Below are 24,387 nucleotides of genomic sequence, written 5' to 3'. Positions count from 1 at the left end.
ATGCCTTCAGAACTTGAGAACTACGATCTACGTAGAAAAAAATTTCAAGTGTTTAAAATTTTTTGCGGGTTCTGCATAATTTTGAAAATTAAAAACGTTTTCAAATACTTAGATTGCCAAATTATTTTGCCCCTCTCTTTGTGGCTCGGTGGCAAGAGAGCTTGCCACCAATCTTGCGATCAATGCAGGCCAGCGTGAGGCGATCTATTCCCGCTATCTCTAGTGACTTACCTTCGAACTGTATTGCTTGCTTGGGCACCGAGTCACCACTCCAGGTTATGTCCAGTTCGGTGACTCGGTCGCCTCTTGCCCGTTTTTTTAGTTTTGTTAGAATTTTTTTGTGGATTGCGCCCATTGTTAGTGTTTTATTGACTTTTTGGGTCCGAATCAGTTGTTTGTGTTTTTTTTTGTACGTTTTTTTTTGAGTGCTGTCTGAAACATATAAAATTAATATTAGTAAATACACTGCGATGCATAGTATTACTCTTCTGTAAGCATCCTAATCCACTTTCAAATTTATTATTTCGTTTATTTCTACAGTGAAATCGAGACATATTTCTGTCAAAGTAAAATATCCCCATTTAACACAATATACAAAAAGAGATAAGTAGTTTGTTGGATCTGAAACGAACACGTCGCAAATACGTCGACAATAAGAAAATCATAAAAATTTCATAACCAGAGATGAGAGATGCGATATCTGCAACATAGTATATTTTCTGACAGAAATTGGAAGCGTTCGTTTAAAATCGTAAATATCAGACGAAAGGATCAAGGACTAAGTTGAAAGTACTGTGTTGAAAGAAGAATTGTAAAGTACAATAAAAACTATAAAAAAACTATATTTATTGGTGCATAACGAAATTTAGGATTGTAACATATTATATTATAAAGGGTGTAACGCGACAAGTTTTGATTAAAAATAATGACGAATACAGTTATGTTAAAAACCTGAAATTTTCAAGCTGTAGATTTTGGATAACGCTACGCCGAGTTGAAATATATTATAATGTTGTCCTGAATGTGGTACTTCCGGTTGTAGCAGAAGTTGATGCCAGCTCTGTTATTTTAAATAGAACCTAATGTTTTTTATTTTATTTTCGAATTTCACATAAAATTTTAGATAAAATTTGGGCACAATATCCTATATCAAAAATGAAGTATTTTCAAAATATTTCTATTATTTTCAAAATTTAAAAAAAAATCCTTGTCCACATCACAAATAACGATAGGTACATTCATAAATAACGAGACTGGTGACGTGAAATTGTAACCCATAAACAACAAGTACTTCTTTCATGCTATCGGTTACTATTCAGAATTAATAACACTGATGAAAAAATTATAAAAATATTACCTTAAATAATGGAAATCATGGAATACCCTTTATAGTCTAAGAGCTAGTGAACCCTCCGACTAACGGTCGTCCTGTAAGGCTAAAAATTTTTCTAGTGATAATTCATAGCACACCAAGGCTAAAAACCATGACCTGGCAGGCCTCAGCGGTGCACGTGTATCTACCAGGTGAATCGAAAAGTGCAAATTTAGGGGGTAAAATAAACTTTCTACTGTAAGGTTTAAATTTAAGTATGTGTTTGAGTAAGTCATTTAGAAGAAATGTGTACAATGACAGGCGATTCTGAAGAGCATAAGACCTTGCCAGGCGAGAGGAAAGTTTATGGGTTTTTCCTAAAATTATTCTTTTTGCATCGAACAAATTTTTTTGAAGTTTTTTGAATCATTTCAAACAGAAATCGTCTTTTGTGATTTTTCTCTTAAGTTAATAGTTTTTGTTATACGAGCGATTGAAAATTTTGAAAATTGAGAAATCGGCCATTTTTAACTCTAAATCGGACATTTATCTAAAAATTTCAGTGTTGCCAAGGTACGTAGATATTCTTTAAACATTGATTGATGAAATCCCGAAGAGTTTTTTGCGATAAAATATCGAAAACCCATTTGTTTTTTTAATTGCTAATCAAGCGTGTGCGACACTGTAGTATAAGTGAGGACGTTTGAGTTTGCATAAATTCATTATCTCGAGAATGGGTAAATTTCAAGAGAAATCCTCAGACATGTCGATTTTTATTTTTAAATTAGGACTTTTTGGCATATATATAATAATAGTGACGTCATCCATCTGAGCGTGATGACGTAATCTATGATTTTTTTAAATAAGAGTAGGGGTTGTGTGATAGCTCATTTGAAAGGTTATTTAATTTTCTATTCAGTAATATAAACATTAACATAATTATTTATACAGGGTGTACAAAAAAAATTTTTCTTCTATTTGTCAAAATTTAATCAAAGTTAATTTAATAAAAAAAAAATTTTTGTACACCCTGTATAAATAATTATATTAATGTTTATATTAGTGAATATAAAATTCAATAACCTTTCAAATGAGCTATCACACAACCCCTACTCTCATTTAAAAAAATCATCGATTACGTCATCACGCTCAGATGGATGACGTCACTAGTATTATATATATGCCAAAAGTCCTAATTTAAAAATAAAAATCGACCTGTCTGAGGATTTCTCTTGAAATTTGCCCATTCTCGAGATAATGAATTTATGCAATCTCAAACGTCCTCACTTATACTACAGTGTCGCACCTGTTTGATTAGCAATTAAAAAAACAAAGGGGTTTTCGATATTTTATTGCAAAATCTCTTCGGGATTTCATCAATCAATGTTTAAAGAATATCTACGTATCTTGGCAACATTGAAATTTTTAGATAAATGTCCGATTTAGGGTTAAAAAAGGCCGATTTCGCAATTTTCAAAATATTCAATCGCTTATATAACAAAAACTATTAACTTAAGAGAAAAATCACTAAAGACGTTTTCTGTTTGGAATGATTTAAAAAACCTAAAAAAAATTTGTTCGATGCAAAAAGAATAATTTTAGGAAAAACCCCTAATCTTTCCCCTCGCCTGGCAAGGTCATATGCTCTTCAGAATCGCCTGTCATTGTACACATTTCTTCTGAATGACTTACTCAAACACATACTTAAATTTAAACCTTACAGGAGAAAGTTTATTTTACCCCCCTAAATTTGCACTTTTCGATTCACCTGGTAGATACACGTGCACCACTGAGGCCTGCCAGGTCATGGTTTTTAGCCTTGGTGTGCTATGAATTATCACTAGAAAAATTTCTAGCCTTACAGGACGACCGTTAGTCGGAGGGTTCACTAGCTCTTAGACTATTACTAATGTTGAAATAATCAGGTGTTTTTATACTTTAGCTTTTTCTTAATGACATAGACATTAGTGATTAGGCCAGTTCCATTAGATTCTGCGGTCAGAAATACAGGGCGGGCCAAAGAAAACAGTCTACCACGATATTTGACAGTATTTATTAGATTATAAGGAAACAAGTCGATTTTTGATCTAAGAGGGACACATTTTTGCGGTACGTACATCTGTCATTTGTCAACCCCCTCCCTTTCACTTCCCAACCCCTTATTTTTAAATAAGAAATAGGGGTCGTGTGCTAGCTCATTTCAAAGGTTATTCAATTCTCTATTTAGTAATATTAACATTGACATAATAACTATTTATACAGGGTGTTCAAGAAAAATTATCTTGAATTAAATTAATTGACACAAAAAGAAGAATTTATGTAATTTATTTAACTCAAAATACTTACTACTGCTGAGAGAAAACGGAAAAAATGTTTATTTGATAAATAAACATTGTTTGTTGCTTAAATTAAATATTCATCCTACCAAGAGGCAGATGGGTGGCAACTTGAACATTGAAATTAAGCAAAAAACAATGTTTTTTTATCGAAAAACATTTTTTCTGTTTTGTGACAGCAGTAGAAGGTATTTTGAATTAAATAAATTACACACATTCTTCTTTTTGTGTCAATTAATTTTGTGTGGTTAGACAGGGGTGCATTTTGTCACCACTGCTTTTTAATCTGTATTCCGGGGATATTCTCAAAAAGTCATTGTGTCAAAAAGTCACTTGTCAAGATTGATGTCGGTATCACAGTCAACGAAATTAAGATCAGTGATCTGAGTTATGCGGGTGATACTGTATTGCTTGCAAGGTCTGCGGAAGCGAAGAACTACTTAATTAACAGTGTTACTGGAGAATGAGAAGAATATGGTTAAGCCATACAACTTAATACTTTAAAACCTTAATATACAGGGTGTAACAAAAATACAGGTCATAAATTAAATCACATATTTTGGGGTCAAAAATAGTTCGAATGAACCTAACTTACCTTAGTACAAATATGCACATAAAAAAAGTTACAGCCCTTTGAAATTACAAAATGAAAATCGATTTTTTCGAATATATCGAGAACTATTATAGATTTTTTATTGAAAATGGACATGTGGCATTCTTATGGCAGGAACATCTTAAAAAAAAATTATAGTGAAATTTGTGCACCCCATAAAAATTTTATGGGGATTTTGTTCCCTTAAACCCCCCCAAACTTTTGTGTACGTCTCAATTAATTTATTATTGTGGTACCATTAGTTAAATTCAATATTATTAAAACTTTTTTGCGTCTTAGTATTTTTTTGATAAGGCAGTTTTTATCGAGTTGAGGCTTATTTTTCAATATGTTTACATAAAAATTTTAGGGGGGTTTTTTAAACTCCCCAAATGTTTGTGTACGTTCCAATTAAAATATTACTGCGGTACCATTAGTTAAACACAGTGTTTTTAAAACTTTTTTGCCTCTTTGTATTTTTTCGAAAAGGCACCTTTTATCGAGATGTGGCTTCTTTTTTAATATGGTTCAAAATATCCCTAAAAATGTAAATCATAAATAAATTTTCATATTATTACCAAGTCTCCGTAATCGTACTTAACCATATACAAATATGTGGTGGATTTGGCAAATACTCGAAATATCTCGATAAAAACTGACTTTTCGAAAAAGTACTAAGAGGCAAAAAAGTCTTACAAACATTGTGTTTAACTAATGGTACTGCAATAATAATTTAATTGGAACGTACACAAAAGTTTGGGGGGGTTTAAAGGAACAAAACCCCCATAAACGTTTTATGGGTTGTCCAAATTTCACTATAATTTTTTCTTAAGATGCTACTGCCATAAGAATGCCCCATGTCCATTTTTAATAAAAAAATCTCTAATAGTTTTCGATATATTGAAAAAAATCAATTTTCATTTTGTAACTTCAAAGGGCTGTAACTTCTTATATGTGCACATTTGTACTAAGGTAAGTTAGGTTCAATCGAGTTATTTTTGGTCCCAGAATATGTGATTAAATTTATCACCTGTATTTTTGTTACACCCTGTATAGAGTCATGAAACCAGCGGTAGAAGACTTCATAATTACAGCAAACTGAAAACATTACTTATTTCGGTTCTAATATAAATTACAATTGGTATATAAACAAAGAGATAAAAATTGTCATTGAAAAGTCAGAGCAGTGTTTTCCAAATGAAAAAAGTATTATGTGGACGGAATATTAACAATAATCTGAAAATAAGACTCGTTAAATTTTACCTCTTTTCGAAATTATTGTATGGAATTGAAAGTTAAATACTCACTAACTCGGTATTAAATAAACTGCAAGCTTTCGAAATGCAGATGGATCAAGTACTGCTTTGCGTAAGCTGAGTTGACCCAGTGACAAATGAAGAGGTATTACAACGTTTAAAAAAACAACCCGAAGTAGTAAAAACCGTAAAAATACGAAAATTGGAGTATTTTGCTTATGTCATGCTGTATACCCAGAGCTATGGAATCCTGCATCGTATTAGTCAGGGCAAATTATGTGGAAAGAGGGGTCCAGGTCGAAGAAGAATATCATGGTTTCGTATTAATATCTTAATATCTGGCGTCGTAATATCTTATGCGAGTTGTTTAATCAGTTTTTGTCGTCCTTCTTCAGAGCTTTCGTGAATAAAATTTGATAGCCAATATGATAACGAACGTTCAATAATGGATAGCATATGGAAAGAAGAAAAACAAAAATTTTATTTAGAGCCTATATTATGGAGCCAGTCCTCTTCCCACTCATGATGTTATAACAAAATTTTGTGAACATGTGACAATTATTCTTATTGTAATAATTGAATATGTACGAGGGCTATCCAGAAATTGCGTTACGTTTTGATCTGTAGCCGCTACTGGCTGAGCTAGCGCGGTCATCTTAGCATCATGGAGTTCCTCCGTTCAGTAGCTATCCAGCCGCGCTAGCACGAAGTCTCTGTTTCTTCTCGTTATTTTACAACAGCTGTTTGAAATATGTGCCGCCATCGAACACCCCGTCAGTTATGACGTGCGATCGGTAATACGGTTCTTGTTGGCTAAAAACAACAAACCATTGAAATTTATCGCGAAATTTGTGCTGTTTATGGGAAAAATGTGATCACTCAAGGTGGAGTGCATGCAATTCCAAAATGGTCGGTCCAGTGTACACGATGAAGAACGAAGTAGACGGCCAAGCATTGTGACTGATGTCAACTTCAATTCAAGTGCGAGGTGTTTTCTTATCCGCCGTATAGTCCAGATCTTGCACCTAGCGACTACCACCTGTTTCGAGTAATGAAGGCCTGGCTTGCAATGCATCGCTTAGATGACGATGCGGAACTACAGGACGGCGTGAACACCTGGTTGAATTCTCAGACGGCAGAATTTTATGACAATGGTATTTCAAAGGTAGTTCACCGCTATGATAAGTGCCTGAATTTGTTGGGAGATTATGTAGAAAAATAGTATTGGGGGTCTCATTTTTGATATAACGAAATCTTTTTCTGTTACTTGTTTTTTTTTCTATTCCAAAGCTTAACATACTTTCTGGATAGCTTGAGTATTAAAACAATTGTTTTTAGGGGTCGACAAGACAAGAATTCTTGTCTTGATAACAACTTCTTGTCTTGTCTTGAGAAAAAATCAAGAAATTTAAAAAAGTCTTGTCTTGACGTTTTCCTGACATGTTATATCTTGTCTTGACTCAAGAAATTTCAAGATCTTGAAATTTCTTGACTACCTAGTCCGGTGATTCCCGGCGACCTTTTTATTGCGATGCGTGCTGACACGGCTTAATAAATCCTGGGATGACCTACAGAATCTAATACCAGAGTCAAAAAATACTTAAATAAGCCTAGATCAGAAGATGCTGAGAATTTACTTGATTGGTAGAGAAGACACGAGAATGTCTACCCGTTATTATCGAAAATGGACAAGGATTTTCTCAGAACGCCAGCAAAATCTGTACCTGCGGAAAGGCTATTTTCAATAGAAGCTTTAACAATAAAAAGTCAAGAAATCGGCTAGACGTTGGCTCCATAATGCTGGGGCCACAGTAACGTCTAATGCCGTTACTGTGGCCCCAGCATAAGAATTATTATCTGCCTTAATTCATGGCTTATCCATTCCGATTTAAAAATTTATGCTACATTTACATGATTTACATTTTGTAAATTGTTTTAGCAAAAAAAGTGTTCAGTACATTAAAATACGTTATTTTATGTTAAAATATGTTATCTTTTTCACAAATTGATACCTAGTCAAAATATTTCAAGATTTCTTGATTTCTTGACAAGAAATCTTGGTATTGACAAAAAATTTCTTGTCTTGTCTTGAAACCTAAAATTACTTCTTGTCTTAATCTTGTCTTGAAATCAAGACAAGATCTTGAAATTTTCAAGAACTTGGCGACCCCTAATTGTTTTAAATTTTATTATCTTGTAAGTTAAATGAAGACCATTAACTATTAACTAATAAAAAATACGCATCATTTGCTGGTAAGATTTACGATCCTAGATAAAATCGACATAAAATTGTCTGATAAAATGCGAAACCGTTAGTGATCGTCCAGCAGCTTTTTAAAGAAAAGTAAGTGCAAGACTTCCATTTACATGTCCTCACAGCGCCAAAGATTATAAGATATCTCCGAACCGAACCGACTGCAAGCACAGGTCGATTGCAGATCGTAGCTTTCTACGCATACGCTGTACGAATGGATTATTATAAGCTTATGGATATGTACATATTTAAAACATATAATTTCATCTAAAATACATAAAAATTTTAATAATTTGTTCTTTAATTTATTTATTCTTTCCTTTCTTTTCCATCTTTACTCAGATTTGAGTATTTAAAAACTGTCTTTCGGTCCTTTTCCTAGACGGAGAGAAGGTAAATGCGTGGCCAAAGTGTCTTCTGTTTGCTTTCTCCTATTTTCTTAGTCTCTTGTGCTTATATATTGTAATAGCCAGAGATACAGGATGCAGCCAGAAAGCAGTTTATTAACGAAAAGTCGTGGATTTAAAATATTGTTTATTATATTTTTATTTCAATGATTTTAATTGTTTAAAAAGTAGTAAACTTTGTATCTAGGGCTTTTCGTTGTTTTCCTCGTATTGCGAGAGATGTCGGTAGATTGCGTCTCAAAAGGTGGAATCATTGTATCGCGATGGTTCCCCTTAAATAGGCAGGGTTGTTAATATTCGCTTCAGAGTTGTAACTGCATAGCTTCACTGAAGATGCATGGGATGCTGAAATAGCTATATGGAGATGGTGGTCCAACTCTGAATCGAATAAAAACAAAAACTGCCTTTATTCTTCACTAATTTTATTACATTGACTCCTTCAGTCATAATCGTCGCAAATCTTTACATAATTATATGAAATCTCGTAAAAAGTCGATTAAAATCTGTACGATTAATTTATAAAAACAACTTATTATTTACATGAAATATATTGATTAATAGACAGCTAACATTTATAAAAATATTCATTCATTCATTTTAGAGAAAAACTTAAATATAAAGTTGTAGTAAATTAAAAAAGCCACATTATTTTTACAATAAAAATAATGCAATTGCAAATAACGACCATTTTGGACCTTTCGCGGGCTGTTTTGCAACAACAAATTAAGGAAATTAAACTTGCCATAGCTCAAATTGTGGCTTTTTTAATTTACTACAATTTTCTACTTAAAACTTTTTCTCTAAAATGGATGATGATTATATTTTTATAAATGTTTGTTGTCAGTATTAAACAATGGTATTAAGCAATATTTCATGTAAATAAAAAGTTGTTTTTATAAATTTTATAACTATTAACATGACTTTTTAGGAAGCTTCGTATAATTATGTAAAAAGATCTGCGACGATTATGACTGAAGGAGTTAATGTACCTACCTATATTATATAAAATTGTTAAAATTTTGATGTATTTTAGCTGAAATTATAATATTTTATGTACATATTCATAAACTCATAATAATCCATTTGTTCCGCATGGAAAAGCTAGGATTTGCAATCGGCTTGTGCTTGTAGTCGGCTCGGTTATAATCCTTGGCGCTGTCCGGACTTTTAAGTCTAAACCTTTGTAGAATGATAAGCAGCTCAATAAAGACAGGCAATCATTGGTTTACAAGAAAAAAGGGCGTTTATGGTCGCATAAACATAAAATCTTATTACACGGCCATTTAAGTACCTACTTGGCGAGATGAAGGACAGATATAGCACTACGTGTTCTCTTAGAGCATATAGTAATCGGTCGAAAAAACTTATACGGCAGTCCCTCGCTAGCGATCTAATATTGAACGGGATAGGTTATATGTTTTTATTAATTTTACCGATGAAAATTGGATTGTAATATCAAAATCGATGTAGATATAGGAAATGATACAACATTGGGACCCAAGATATAATTGTATTACCATTTATCGATTTTTAGATGAAAAGTTTTTAGTCCTGGGGCAAACTACAACGACAGCTTTGTCTTCTTCGTAAGGTGTTGTGCATGTGCATGTCTGCGCAGGTATCATCCATCGTACATTGTCTTCTCAGGTGAGATGTTAGATAGTCAGGATTAAATTATTCTATTTTTAACAATATTTCGAAACATTTCATAGCTCTGGATTCCTTTCCATTGACGAATATTACGTAGCCATGATATATATCTACTTCCTAGACCACTCTTACCCTCAATCTTTCCTTAGAGTACTAGTTACTGAAAAGTGTATCGCTCTACAGGCACTATGTGTCTTAAGTATGCAGTCTTCTTGCTGTTTACATAATCAGAATATTCCTTATCCGGGAAGCCAGCTCTTCTTATTACTTCCTCATTACTGACTCAGTCCTTCCATGAGATTCTAAGCATTCGACACAGGCAGCCCAATTCAAAAGCTTCAAATCTGTTAATAGTCCAGGGCGCATTTATTTTGAGATGGACGTTGAGAGGTAACTCAAATTTTTTTGCAGAAATTGTTGAAAATAACTTAAATAATAATATTTGAGTTATCCTCCTACTCAAATTGGTCCGCAACATTGTTTAAATAATCAAAATGTCAAAATATGAAGGAAAAATTCGATTTTTTTCTTCGTTTTTTGATTATAACTTTAAAAGTATTCATTTCTGAGAAAAGTTCTACTGACATAAAAGATGCGCAATTAAATTTCCTACAACACAGAATTGGCTAAAAATTTAAAAAATAGTCACCCTTGTTGCAAAATAGCCATAATTGCGAAAAAACCAAACAAAAACAAGTATTTTACGTTTTTCAACCATTTACGCTACACTTAGGACATTCATGTTTTACCCAAAAAAACTTTATGATATAGTAAAACAACACTGTAAATTTCACTGAGATCGGCTTAATAGATTTTGCAAAATAAATTTTGCAATCCAGCTTTCGCAAAAAAATTAATTTTTTTAAAATGTTGCAGGACTGAAAATAAAGCAGATAGCAAGTTGAAATTTTTTTTGCTTATAGAAGTGTACTGTACCTTTCATTCATAATTTGCAAACTTAAAATCGATTAATTACCACGGCGTCAGGAAATTTTTTAAATTAACATTAATTTTTGGTGCTACGCGCAGGACAGTGGTGTTCGATTCACATTCAAGTTGATTTCCACCAAAATTTTTTCCAATCTTTATCTAATATATTATTTTCTTACTCTCTATTTTGTTGTATTTTAATTCCACAAAAATCAAACTAATTTTATTATTGTTTGTGAAATATTGTTTAAACAATTGCATATGTTTAAAAATAATAAACTTTTATTCTCTGAGTTAAAATATATGAACAAAGAAAGTTTTTGCTAAAAAAGTGTTATTTCAAAAGATAGAGTTTGTGTTTTTATTTTGCAATAAACAAATTTATTTATTTGTATCGAAATGTAATAAAAATTAAAATGTATCAATCATTATCAGAGGTCATTAAAATGCCCAATCAGGGCAAACTATCGGCTGTCCTGCGCGTAGCACCAATAATTAATGTTTATTTAAAAAAATTCCTGACGCCGTGGTAGTTAATCGATTTTAATTTTGCAAATTGCAAATGAAAGCTACAGTACACTTCTATACGAACAAACATTTCAACTTGCTATCTGCTTTATTTTCAGTCCTGTAACGTTTTGAAAAAATGAATTTTTTTTGCGAAAGTTGGATTGCAAAATTTATTTTGCCAATTCTATTGAACTGGTCTTAATGTTTACAGTATTGTTTACATGTATCATAAAGTTTTTCTGGGAGAAATATAAAGGTCCTAAGTGTAGCATAAATAGTTGAAAAACGTAAAAAGCGACTACTTGTTTTTTTTTATGGTTTTTTCGCAATTATTGCTATTTTGCAACAAGGGTGACAATTTGTAAAACATTTAATCAATTTCATATTGTAGGAAATTTAATTACGCAACTTTTATGTCAGTACAACTTTTCTCGGAAATGAATACTTTTAAAGTTATAATCAAAAAACGAAGAAAAAAAATCGAATTTTTCCTTAATTTTTTGACATTTTAATTATTTAAACAATGTTCCGGACCTTTTTGAGAGGGAGGATAACTCAAATATTATTATTTGAGTTATCTTCAAGCAATTTCTGCAAAAAAAATTGAGTCACCTTTAAACGTCCAAATGTACTAATATTTTTACAGATGCGCCCTGGTCTATTAGAAATGTTGAATGGGTTACGAAAGAAATAGGAATGCGACGTATATTACGATTGGATTAAGACATGTAAACAAACGAGTAAAAATATTTTGAACGTATTTCTATTTATAACAAACTTGTGTTTGTCTTTAAATAATAGAAGAAAGTTAATAACAAAATATTTTGGTCCAGATCCGGCTGTGACAAAGTCTGCTAAATATGATCAGACATATTATTTGATGCGATATAATATAATAGAGAATATAATTTATTGTCATATTTATACAGTGCGCTGGAATAAGTGTTACCCCCTTATTAACTTATTTATTTTTAGCACATGAGCAAAACGCTCGGACAGGTCGATTTTTAAAATAACTATAGTACCTATATTATAGCATCAATGTTTCGAACTTTACGCGATCCCTCTTCAGGTGACAGGCATAACTTTGACTTTTTTAAATAGGAAAGTACATCACGTGACACCTCATTTAAAAGCTTTTGAAATGCTGATTTTAAAAATGTATAATACTTTACTCCTATTTAAGAGCGTAGGCGCAAAATTTGGGACGAATTATTTTTAAACGCGTTCATGTTTTTCGAATTCTGCGAAAACTAATAAGTATTTTTGAAAAATTTAAATGCAGAATGAAAGAACACATTATTACGGAGGGCTAAAAGTTCCTTAGACTAAACAAAAAGTTTCTTTTGAATGATATATTTGAAATTAAAAATCAGACTAAATTTTCTCTTTTTTTCACCCCTGTGACTTATTAAAATAAACATTATAGAAATTATTAGGGGCTCTGGTACCTCGACAATACTGTAATATTTCATTATGCGTTTAAAGTTTTCAAAAATACCTATTAGTTTTCTGACGATTCGAAAAAAATGAATGCGTTTAAAAATAATTCGACCGAAATTTTGCACCTACAGCCTCAAATAGGATTACAGTATTATACATTTTTGTAATCAGTATTTCAAAAGCTTTTAAATGAGGTATAACATGATTTAAAATCCCATTTAAAATGAGGTATAAAAAGCTTTTAAATGAGGTATAACATGATTTAAAATCCCATTTAAAATCCCATTTAAAAAAATCAAAGTTATCCCTGTCACCTAAAGAGGTATTGCGTAAAGTTCGAAACGAGTTTTTTGGTCTTATACAAATTTACAGAATTAAAGATACAACAATCCGAAAGAATCGTTTAAAAATATGTTTATACAGTGCGTTCATAAAGTATGGAAACGGTCTATTATTTCATGACTTAATTATTTTCAGGGTTAAAACTCGGACAGGTCGATTTTTAATTTTAAATTATGATTTTTTGACGTATATCCAATAATAGTGACGTCATTGATTTTGGGCGTGATGACGTCATCGATAACTCCTTTAAAGGGCAATATACGTCAAAAAATCATAACTTAAAAATAAAAATCGACCAGAGCTTTAACTCTGAAAATAATTAAGTCATGAGATAATAGACCATTTCCACACTTTATGAACGCACTATAATATAGTGATATATTATAATAAAGATGGTATTATTATTACCTATTCCCTACGGATGTTTTCTACTAACATAGCTTTTTAACGTTATTTTCAGCTGCTCTACATATTTAAGTGGATTAATTAAGTTTTAGATAGTAAACATCACTCTCTAAGATCATAGATCCATGTAATTATTCATCTCCCCAATCCCGCTTTTGTCCTTTTTTTCAATAATATGATGTAGTAGAAGTAGACTATAGCGCTGTTGATTTTTCATTAGTGATCCATCCCTTGCACTTCTCCGCAGTTGGAAAAATTGAAATCTTTTAGGCCGTATCTAAAAACTTATCTTTTTATAAGGTTTTCATAAATATAGTAGACGATTAATGTGATTGTAATTAGATATGCAGACGATACAGTAATTCTGTCAGATAATATTGAAGGTCTCCAAATTCTGCTTGACCGTATTCACGAGGTAGGAGAGGAAATGGGCAATAAAATAAATTCAAACAAAACCAAATTTTTAGTGTTTAGTCGTGACCCACATCCCGATGCAAAGCTTCAATTGAACGGAGTCCAAGTTGAGAAAAATCACAAAATGACATATTTGAGAACTGTGATAACGGACCAACTAAATAAAGACATAGAAACAAAACGTAAAATAACAATGACTAAAACTACTTTTATGAAAATGAAGTCAATTCTTTGCAATAATCATCTCAGTTTAGAACTAAGACAAAGTATGGTTAAGTGCTATGTTTGGTCCGTACTATTGTATAGTGAAGAAGTGTGGACGCTAAAAGTATCGATCATGAATAGAATTGAAGCTTTGGAAATGTGGATTGATTCATAGACGGATGCTGAAGATACCCTGGACAGCAAGAAAAACTAATGAAGAAGTAGGTACTTAGGAGTGTCAACAAAGATAGAGAACTGCTAAAGACTGTTACATATAAAAATATCTGATCTGGGACATATAGTGAGGGGATGTCGATATAAACTATTTTTGTCTAAATTTGCAAATTTACACTACTATATTAGAGTAAATTACACTAAATTCTAAATTCTATTTGACGTAGACACACCCCTGAGGTGTTATTATATCTAGATTATAATATATACCTATAATTGTATTCACGTGATTCATGCATTTGTTCACGTTTATATATATTACAGCTGATCCTTAAAGGCAAAATAGAGGGTCGTAGAGGTGTAGGAAGAAAACATATTTCTAGGTTAAAGAACATTCGTGAATGGGCTCAGATATCAAATGCGGGACAACTATTCCATATTGCTGAAGATCGAGAAGCCTTCGCAATGGTGATCGCCAACGTCGGATAATTCTGATCTGGCACGTGAAGAAGAAGTAGACGATTTACCCAGAGTATTCTACTAAATATTTTTCTGTAGCACCACATAATATATCAAAAGCTTTCGGTCGTGTAAGCAGGGCCGCGTTTAGGTCAATTGACGCCCTAGGCAATTATCTAGTAGCCGCCCTTCAAGCATGTACCATTTTTGCGAAAAAAAATTGCAAGCAGATTTTTTTATTTAAATAAGAATACATAAAAATTGTCAGTCCAGGTCGATCACATCAGATTTCTTTCTTGATTTTTCTTTGGAAAAATCATCTATAATGTCATAATTTATCGCCTTTGTTACGTCACTTTCTATAGGCAAAATCGACAAATTGTTAAGACGTTCTTGCGTCATACTTGATCGGAAATTATTTTCATGACTATTTTCAATTCTTGACATTTTCGAAAATGGCCTTTCAGCGGACACGTTGGTTGGCAACTGGGAGGCACAAATAAATGCGCAAAGAAATATCAAAATTAGGGCAAATATTTTTCAATCCACTCTTCTTTAAATATTTAGATATGTCAATTATTGGTGATTGGTGATTTTATTGTGGCATCCAAATGAACCTTTAAGTGAATGCATTCATGTTTGAATGAGGTAGGTATCTATTAGTGCAGTCATTGAGGGTATTTTGCTCCGAATTCCATCCTACTGCATCAATTTACTTGATATTTTCACTGTAAGTAGGGAATAGCTCAAAAAACAAAGTCTACGCTATATCATATGACGCTTTTAATTTAGGGGTGGTTCCCACCCGTTCTCGGGGGTGGAAATTTTTTTTTATCAAACTAAGACCGGAAGTGGTCAGAAAACCTAATTCTTAGCAATAACTGTTTTATAAATTTTTTAGAAAACTCAATACGTTTTGAGTTATTCGTGGTTAAAAATTTGCCATTTTCATTGAAAAATTACACTTTTCGGAGACTGCTTTTTGGGAATACCATAAAAATTGTGCATCTAACGAACAAAATAGATAAAACATTTTTGTAGTTTATGAAAAATCAGAGAGATTTATTTTTTCATAAATCTTCTAGTTTTAATAAAAGGAGAGATGGTACGTGAAAAAAGATTTTTTTTGGTGCATGCTCAAATCGGTGTATTCAACTTAATAACAGAGAAATTGTCGATTTTAGGGGTATAATGCTACCAATACCTTTTGTAGTGCTTGAAAAGACCTTTAAAACGAGAACTGTTAAATGTCGGTTACATTCAAACTAAGCGAGATATGGTGCAAAAAAACTTATGACTAATGTATTTTAAGGAAAAATGAGAAGTATATTTAACCCCTCATCCACCAGAATTTAAATGCATCATTTTTCTTCTAGAATACCTTCTACTGTAGTGTTATTTCTATATTCAAAAAGTTGGACGGGTTTAAAATGAATGATTTTTGAAAAGAATAAGATTAAATTATAGAGCGAATTTTTAAACTTTCTTAAAAATCTCCCTTTTTCTCCATGTAAGTCGAAAGTGATAAGAGATACGTAAAAATACCTTACAAAAATGTAGGTTTTCTTTTAGATAACAATTTTATTTTTCTTTCATTACTGTATCTCATTATCATTTTTCGAGTTACATGGAGAAAAAGGAAGATTAAAAAAAATTAAAAATGCTCTCTATAATTTGATCTTATAGAAATAAGACTATAGTAAAAGGTATTGTGGAAGCAAAACGATGCATTTAAATCTGGTGGATGAGGGGTTAAAATATACATACTTCGCAATTTATGCAATTTATCTTAAAATAAATTAGTCATCCTTTTTTTTAACCCATATCTCGCTTAGTTTGAATGTAATCGAAATTTAACAGTGCGTTCGTATTAAAGGTCTTTTCAGGCAGTACTTACAAAAGATATTGATAGCATTATACCCTTAAAATCGACCATTTCTCTGTTATTAAGTTGAACACACCCATTTGAGCATGCACAAAAAAAATTCTTTTCACCTACCATATCTCTTTTTATGTTATCACCAGAAGACTTATGAAGGAACGAATCTCTTTGATTTTTCATAAGCTACAAAAATGTTTTATATAGTTTTTTTCGTTAGATGCATAATTTTTAAGGTATTCGCAAAAAACGTCCGAAAAGCGACATTTTTCAATGAAAATGGCAAATTTTCAACCACGATTAACCCAAAAGGATTTAGTTAAAAAAATTATAGAACAGTGTGCCCGCCGCCTTTGCAGTGCTGCCGGCGGCTCAATAATCCCTAAATTTACGACTTCTGTCCTTTTTGATTGAATAGTGTTAAGAAAATTCAATTTGTTTTCTAGAAATGAATGCCCACTTATATTCCATTGATGGATGTACAGATGTACTTAAATGTTATTCGATTTTAATTTTTATATACAAATATTTTTTGTACAGTATTTTTGCCGCCCTTTCATAATTTGCCGCCCTAGGCAACGGCCTGTATTGCCTAAAGGATAACACAGCCCTGCGTGTAAGTGATGCTTCGGTTAATGTCCTACTACGTAAAGAAGAACCAGTAATACATAACACCGAAGAAGGCGAGTCTTGATTTTTATTGGCAAATCATGGATCTGGACAATTTTGCTCATTTTAGAAAAGTTATTTCACAAAACAAAAAGAAAATAAAACACTTAGTTCAAACTTTAGCCAATAATTTTCTTATTATAATTCTTTTATTTTATGTTTCCTGCTGCAGACCCTCTATCGAATATCCGCCACTGGCGTCATATATCCTAGGAAAACATAGTTCAATCAACCTCAGCACATCTGTTGCCTTACATAAATATGCGCTTTTAATACTCCTACAAATATTACAAATGGCAGATTTTGCGTAAGTAACCCACTGAACAACTGAACATCGATCCTTTCTATTAACCTTAAAGATGATGGTGCGATACCATGTGAACCCTCGATAGCGATTTATAGGAGTTGAGGGTTTGTTTTATACGCTTTTGTTTTATAGACCAGTGCGAAAACTAAAATATTCCTTAACTATATATTTAAGGCTCTGCGTAAGATTTTTGGGGCATAAATCATGTAATTTGGTTTTAAATATTCCTTATGTCTATTCTAGCGATACATTGGATCTCTATCCTTCATTTAACCATGCTCTTTGTGCTATCTTGTCTGTTTTATGAGATGTTAAGTTCTTCTGAACCACATTAGGTTATTTTATCACCATCACCTATATCAATGTTTTAGTCAAGATGAAGGGAAGACAGTATAGACTAAGAGCAACATAGCTAAAAGCTAATTATTTTAGGCACCGTAAGAGTAATAATAATAGTCTCCCGTTTTATACCACTAAAGCGTCTTTAGCATTGTAGCAGGAGAGTCTGCTATCTCTAGGACCTACGGTATTCAAGGAAGGTAACAGGGCCAGTGCTACGCTTCAACCGCCTATTATTACCCCTGGTTTTACCCAAGGTACTCATTTTTATTCAGGCTGAGTCGACCTGGGGCCTATAGACATTACAAATGTCTAGATGTTCTGGCCGGCGGCGGCGCTGGGTTTCGAACCCCGGCCTACCTGCGTGGAATTCAGACATCCTACTGCCCAAGGGCGGATCCAGGGAGGGGGCCATTGGGGCCATGGCCCCTCCCGAGAATTTAAAAAAATAGAAATTGAAATATTTGCAGTTCAAATGTTTTTAGTTTTAAAAACATATGTATAATATACAAAACAGGGAATAAATAAGTTTTCTGGACTAGAATGGAACAAAAGCAGTAACGGAAGCTTCAAAATGTTTGCTAACGGAAGCTTTTGTAAATCAAAATGTTGATAATTTTACAAAGTGCCAATTGTTAGAACGACCTTGGCAGCCATCAAAATCGTATCAATTTCCATATTCTGTACACATAAAGAATATAAAGGAAATGAAGCGTTACTTGGGTCACCAGCACTTAGAACAAAGGAGTTGATTGGTACTTTCGCACATTCAAAAGGGATTGTTTGGCAAGTTTTATTTTTCTAATGAAAAATATGGTCACAATAAACCCGAGCCTTGTCACGAAACCTTTAACACCTTTCGCCAAACTCATTGGCAAAAACGGAGCCATACAAACCCATGAAAAACGTCATACCACAAGGAGTGCGTTCAGGTTGGGCTGGATTTTCTACAAAGTTACAGCAACCCGCAATAGTCAGTCATTAACCAGATAGACTCTTAGAGGTCTAAATAGATACAAGAAAATAGAGAAATACTACGTCCAATAGTAGAGTCTATAGTCTTCTTAGGTCGACAAAATATTCCTCTAAGAGGCCATCGTGATGACGGCCTTCTGCTTCTGGACGAAGATGAGGGACCTAAGAATGAGGGGACTTGTTAAGGTTTAAAATCGCATCACACATCATTTAAAATATACAACACCTATCCATAGCATCTTCCTGAGCAACATACATTAGTAGCACTAGTCAAAATTAATTGATAACTTCTTGTAGTGAAGAGATAATTGAACAAATAATGAATCAGGTTCAAAGTACAAATTATTACTCTGTCGTATTTGGCGAATCGACCGACGTATCCCACGTCGAACAGCTTTCTCTAAATTTGAGATACCTACATATAAAATAACAACATTCGTGAAGACTTTGTCAAGTTCATTGACGCTTATGAGAACATAAAAATAATTAATGAAAATCAAGAAATAGGGGAAGAACAAGGCCTGTCAGGAGAAACGTCATCATAGTGAAATAGTATTAAGCTTGTTGAAAGAACTGCACTTGGATCCGAAGAAATGTGTTGGAAATCGGTACTGACTTTAATAATATTTTAATAACGATAAGTTTTCAATGTCTTTATGGCACTCAAAAGTATGTGAAAATTTCCTTAAAACTCACCATTAATGAAATACAATGAAGGAGAAAGGTTCCAGAGAGGTCTGAATGGAAGGACATAGCCAGATAGGCAAAGACTCCTGCAGGGTTATGATAGCAAAAGAAGAAGAATAAATAAATTATAACGTTGATTCATTAGCGCTACGAAACAAGGCAAACTAGATAAGGATATCAAAAGAAAAGATGGATTATAAAATATTTGATAGTGGCGATAATATTAGAGTAGAAGTAGGCTTCTCAATAAATAAAAAGTTTAATAGTTCAGAGAAATAAGGAAAAAAAATATCCTCTTGGTGACACAACCCCCTCCAAGCCGAAACCAAATTTTTTGAGTAGTATGGACATCTATAATAATAACCTATATGTTTCCTGCAGCCGATTTTGATGATATACATAGTTATAAACAAATGAAGATAAAAAACGGTAATTTTCGCTTTTTTCGTTTATTACCAAAAAGTTCAGCATTTTAAATAAATTTGAGAGAAACATACTCATAATTCGTATAAAAAACTTCAATATGGTGTTCGTTGAGTATGTCTATCCTTATTGGTTGCTTAGAAAATTGCAAAATAAATCATAAATTTTGAGTTTTTATAAATATTCATAACTTATGTAAAAATTAACTTAGAACCTTCTTATTACACGAATTGCTGAGATTTCTGGTGCTTAAATTATATTTTAAATTTCAAATCAATTGGTCAAATAGTTTAAAAGTTATTTAATTTGTTTATCCCAAATTAATTTTTTTGCAACACTATAAATCAGAAAATGGTGAAGTTACAGTAATACTTTGGATAGTTTATGAAAGAAGAATATTTACACTATAATTTAATTTAAAAAATAACAAAAAATAATTCTAAATATTGAAAAATTATTTTGCAAGAACATGTGAATTAAAAAAGGAGGGGGGGGCTAACTACGTCCCTAATTGTCCTAGGACAATTGTTTTCTTTCTAAATGTGTATAAAAATTCAGTCTTTCTAAATATGAAAAAATATTTTTTCTACGGGTAACGGTTAAAAAGTTATTCTAATTGTTTTTGAGTAAGCAAAAAATCGACATGTTTTGCAAAATAATTTTACACTGTTTAAAGTTACTTTTTGTCATTTTTATTAATTAAGTTAATAGTATAAATGTTCTTCTTTCATATACTGTCCGAAGTATTACTGTAACCTCATAATTTTCTGACTTATAGTGTTGCAAAAAAAATGAATTTGGGATAAACAAATTAAATAACTTTTATACTATTTGACCAATTACTTTGAAATTTAAAATATAATTTAAGCACAAGAAGTCTCAGCATTTCGTGCAATAAGAAGGTTCTAACTTAATTTTTACATAAGTTATGAATATTTATAAAATCTCAAAATTTATGATTTATTTTGCAATTTTCTAAACAAAAAATAAGGATGGACATATTCAGCGAACTCCATATTGAAGCTTTTTATATGATTTATGAGTTTCTTATTCTCAAATTTGTTTAGAATGCTTCACTTTTTAGTAATAGACGAAAAAAGCAAAAATTTACCGTTTTTTGATCTTCATTTGTTTATGACTATGTATTGTTATATTTCTATTTGATATAAAAATTAAAATTTGATAATTATAAACAAAATTCACTTTAATATAAAATATTTTTAATTTTCTCAACCTCGGGCATATAAATTTAGAACAACCTGTATACAACAAATTGTTATATTTAATTTTAAGAAGTGATTAGAATAAGCGTACGAAACTCGGAACAATGTGCTTAGATAAACAAAGTGAATGACGCGTACCATTATCGTTCTTCTCGGAAGGTCGATCATTAGCCTATGCTAAATAAAACTCAGTGAAATAGATGATAGTTCATTATCGTTTTTCGCGGAAGGTTTCGATCATTAGCCTATGCTAAATAAGACTCATTTGAAAGAGAGAATAGGTCATTAAAATTTGTAAATAGTTAGAAAGTATTTTAGAATGGGAATTAAATATTTTCTTTTGAAATCCATTAAGCATATTTAGAAAGATTAAAAATTGGTTTTGAGGAATATTACGAATGAGAGTTGGTGGTGGAAGATTGATTTGTGAATCTGGAAGGGATATTTAGAAAGTAGGGGAATGGATGACAAAGTGAGAGCAGAATGTTTTGAGCTGTCGAGAAGTGAAGTCGAGTAGTAGACGGTAGTGTTCGAGGAGTGAGAAAGCCGGGGTAGTTCCGTGAGTGTGGAGTATCTATCGTGGAACGAGAAGTAGGCCAGGTCGAGAGTAAAAGAACCTCCTTGAGCCCAGAGTGTCCCGGTAGCTGATAGCAGTTTCGAAAAAGGTAGAACACAGCATCACGACAAAAGCAGGAACGAGAGCTATTCGAGCTAGTTTTTCAAAGGAGAACATCACTGGAAGCCAGGACGAGGTTTGATCGCAGCCAAGGATAGCAGGAAAGGGTCTTGTGTGAGGACATTTTCAGTTCACCAGGAAAAGGTCAGTCTCATTTGTTTGGACATGAATGTATGGGTTTTTCGTATTAAATTCCATATAAAAAATTGAATAACATAATCAATAATATCAGAAAAGCTTCATCAAACTTAAATAGAGTTGTTCCTAATAACTCCTAATAGTTAAATGTTAATAAAAACTTTCAATTGAAAACCAAAAGGAAATAAGATTCCCATTTGTAAATGTTATGTTTAAGAATAATAAGAAATAGCAAATATTAAGCATTGATTGCCTTTTAAATAAAATAAAAAATATTTTGATTATAATTGTAACCCATATGTGTATTTTTTTTACTCTTTTCTTTTCTATCCCGATTAGGAACCATTAAGAAATATTTAGAAGCCACGGAAGTAAGTAATTAATTTATAATTCGCCCTGAGATTGAAAACATATTGATATGTGATCTGGTTAATTAATTAGATTAGTATTAATACATTTATTAAATTAAGTAACATATAAGATATTATCTCATATCAATAATCAAGATCACATCAGTATATAATCAAAATCGGCTGCCGGCAACATATAGGTTATTAATATAGATGTCCATACTACTCAAAAAATTTGGTTTCGTCCTGGAGGGGGATGTTTCACGAGAAAAATCTTATTTCTCTGGACTAAAAACATGTTTCAGTTTTTGACAGATTATGCAAACTACCGCTATTGGTAACGTATAAAAACTATTGTTTTTACCATCTCCTGAATGAAAAGCTGAAAAATAAACGGGAAAGCATTTATGACCGGAAGTTAACCAAGACATGTTTTTAGACGCATTTTTGCATGCTGATCAGAAGTCCGCTGTCAAAATAAATAAAGGTATCTATTGTCGTTTGCAAGTTACATGGTTTTTATTAATTTTCTCAAAACCGGAAGTAACTATTTCCGTTTTGACAATTATTTTTGCCGTAACAGATTTAAGTTCTGAATTGGAATTTAGTCCTCTTTTTTTAATTTTTCTTTATTTATTCAATTTAAAACCGAGTTTTTTTTTCAATTTAAGACTGAACAGAAAGGAAAAGACATACAGAGAGGAAAAGACGGGTAACAAACATAATCAGTAGAATCTAAATTTATTTTCGTATCATTATTTCGATAAAATTGAAATTGTTTAAACTTTTTTACCATAATATAGAACAGATAGGTCGGATATTTCCAATTCAAATACCCACTTTTTATTTTATTTGTTATTATCTGTTACTATTTGTGATTATGTATGCACATACTTTCCGAATCATGTACGTGAACAGTGAACACTGCAATTTTTTTCTGTTATTTTATTTCACCCTACTATTAAATATTAATCAACGTAGGGAATAAATCCTGCGGAACTAGACTTTTCAAATACAACATAATTAATTAAACTAAAATAATTAATCTGGATATTAGTTTGAATTCACGATAATCCTGACATTAATTCTAAAATAATTAAAATGCGAGAGCAGCTTATTCATCACTGATACTGAAGTGATGTAGGTTATCATTAAATCTGCTCGTTGCTGGGATGCTGGGTACTGGTTAGCGGTTTGGCTTCATTTCCGGGTCGAGGGAGTAAAAAAGGAATTTCGTTTCATATTAACTTTTATCGGTGACGATTTTAAACGTTCAAACTATCGGCTGGATCTAAATTAACTTGGTGCTGTCAAAAATTACTATTGCAGCATTCAGAGCACTCCGAAAAAGATACGAGTATAACTATACTGTAATTTAGGAATATTCTGCAATACTGGACATATATAAAGGACTTTAAAAAACTAATAGTCCACGAAAATTTTCTTGAGAACTTACCAGGCTTCTGTTTCTTTCCAAAGGAGTGATGTTACTGAATTACATCCAATATAATTCTCGCGTTCCTTAAGGTAATGTCTTGGGACCTATATTCTTCTTCATCTTCAGGTGCCATCTCCGCTACGGAGGTTGGCAATCATCATAGCTATTTTAATTTTTGAGGCAGTAGCTCTAAATAGTTGTTTTAAGCTGCATCCAAACCATTCTCTCAGGTTCTTCAGCCGTGAAATTCGTCTTCTTCCGATGCTTTTTCTGCCATCTATCTTTCCTTGCATTATGAGTCGCAGGATGCCATACTTCTCGCCCCGCATCACATGTCTGAGATACTGTAGTTTTCTTTCTTTAATTGTAAGTTGAACTTCCTTCTCTTTACCTATTCTTCTCAGTACTTCATTGTTCGTAACTCTGTCTACCCAGGAAACCCTCATACTTCTTCTATAGGTCCACATTTCAAAGGCGTTAAGTCGTCTCATTGTCTCAAGATCTAACGTCCATGATTCCACTCCATAGTATAGTACACTGTATACGTACCATTTTGTTAGGCGTACTTTAAGAGCTAATGTTAAATCTTTGCTAC

The sequence above is a fragment of the Diabrotica virgifera genome, chromosome 7 (assembly GCF_917563875.1).
Source record: "Diabrotica virgifera virgifera chromosome 7, PGI_DIABVI_V3a".
Taxonomy (NCBI): domain Eukaryota; kingdom Metazoa; phylum Arthropoda; class Insecta; order Coleoptera; family Chrysomelidae; genus Diabrotica; species Diabrotica virgifera.
This window is presented reverse-complemented; position numbering follows the sequence as displayed.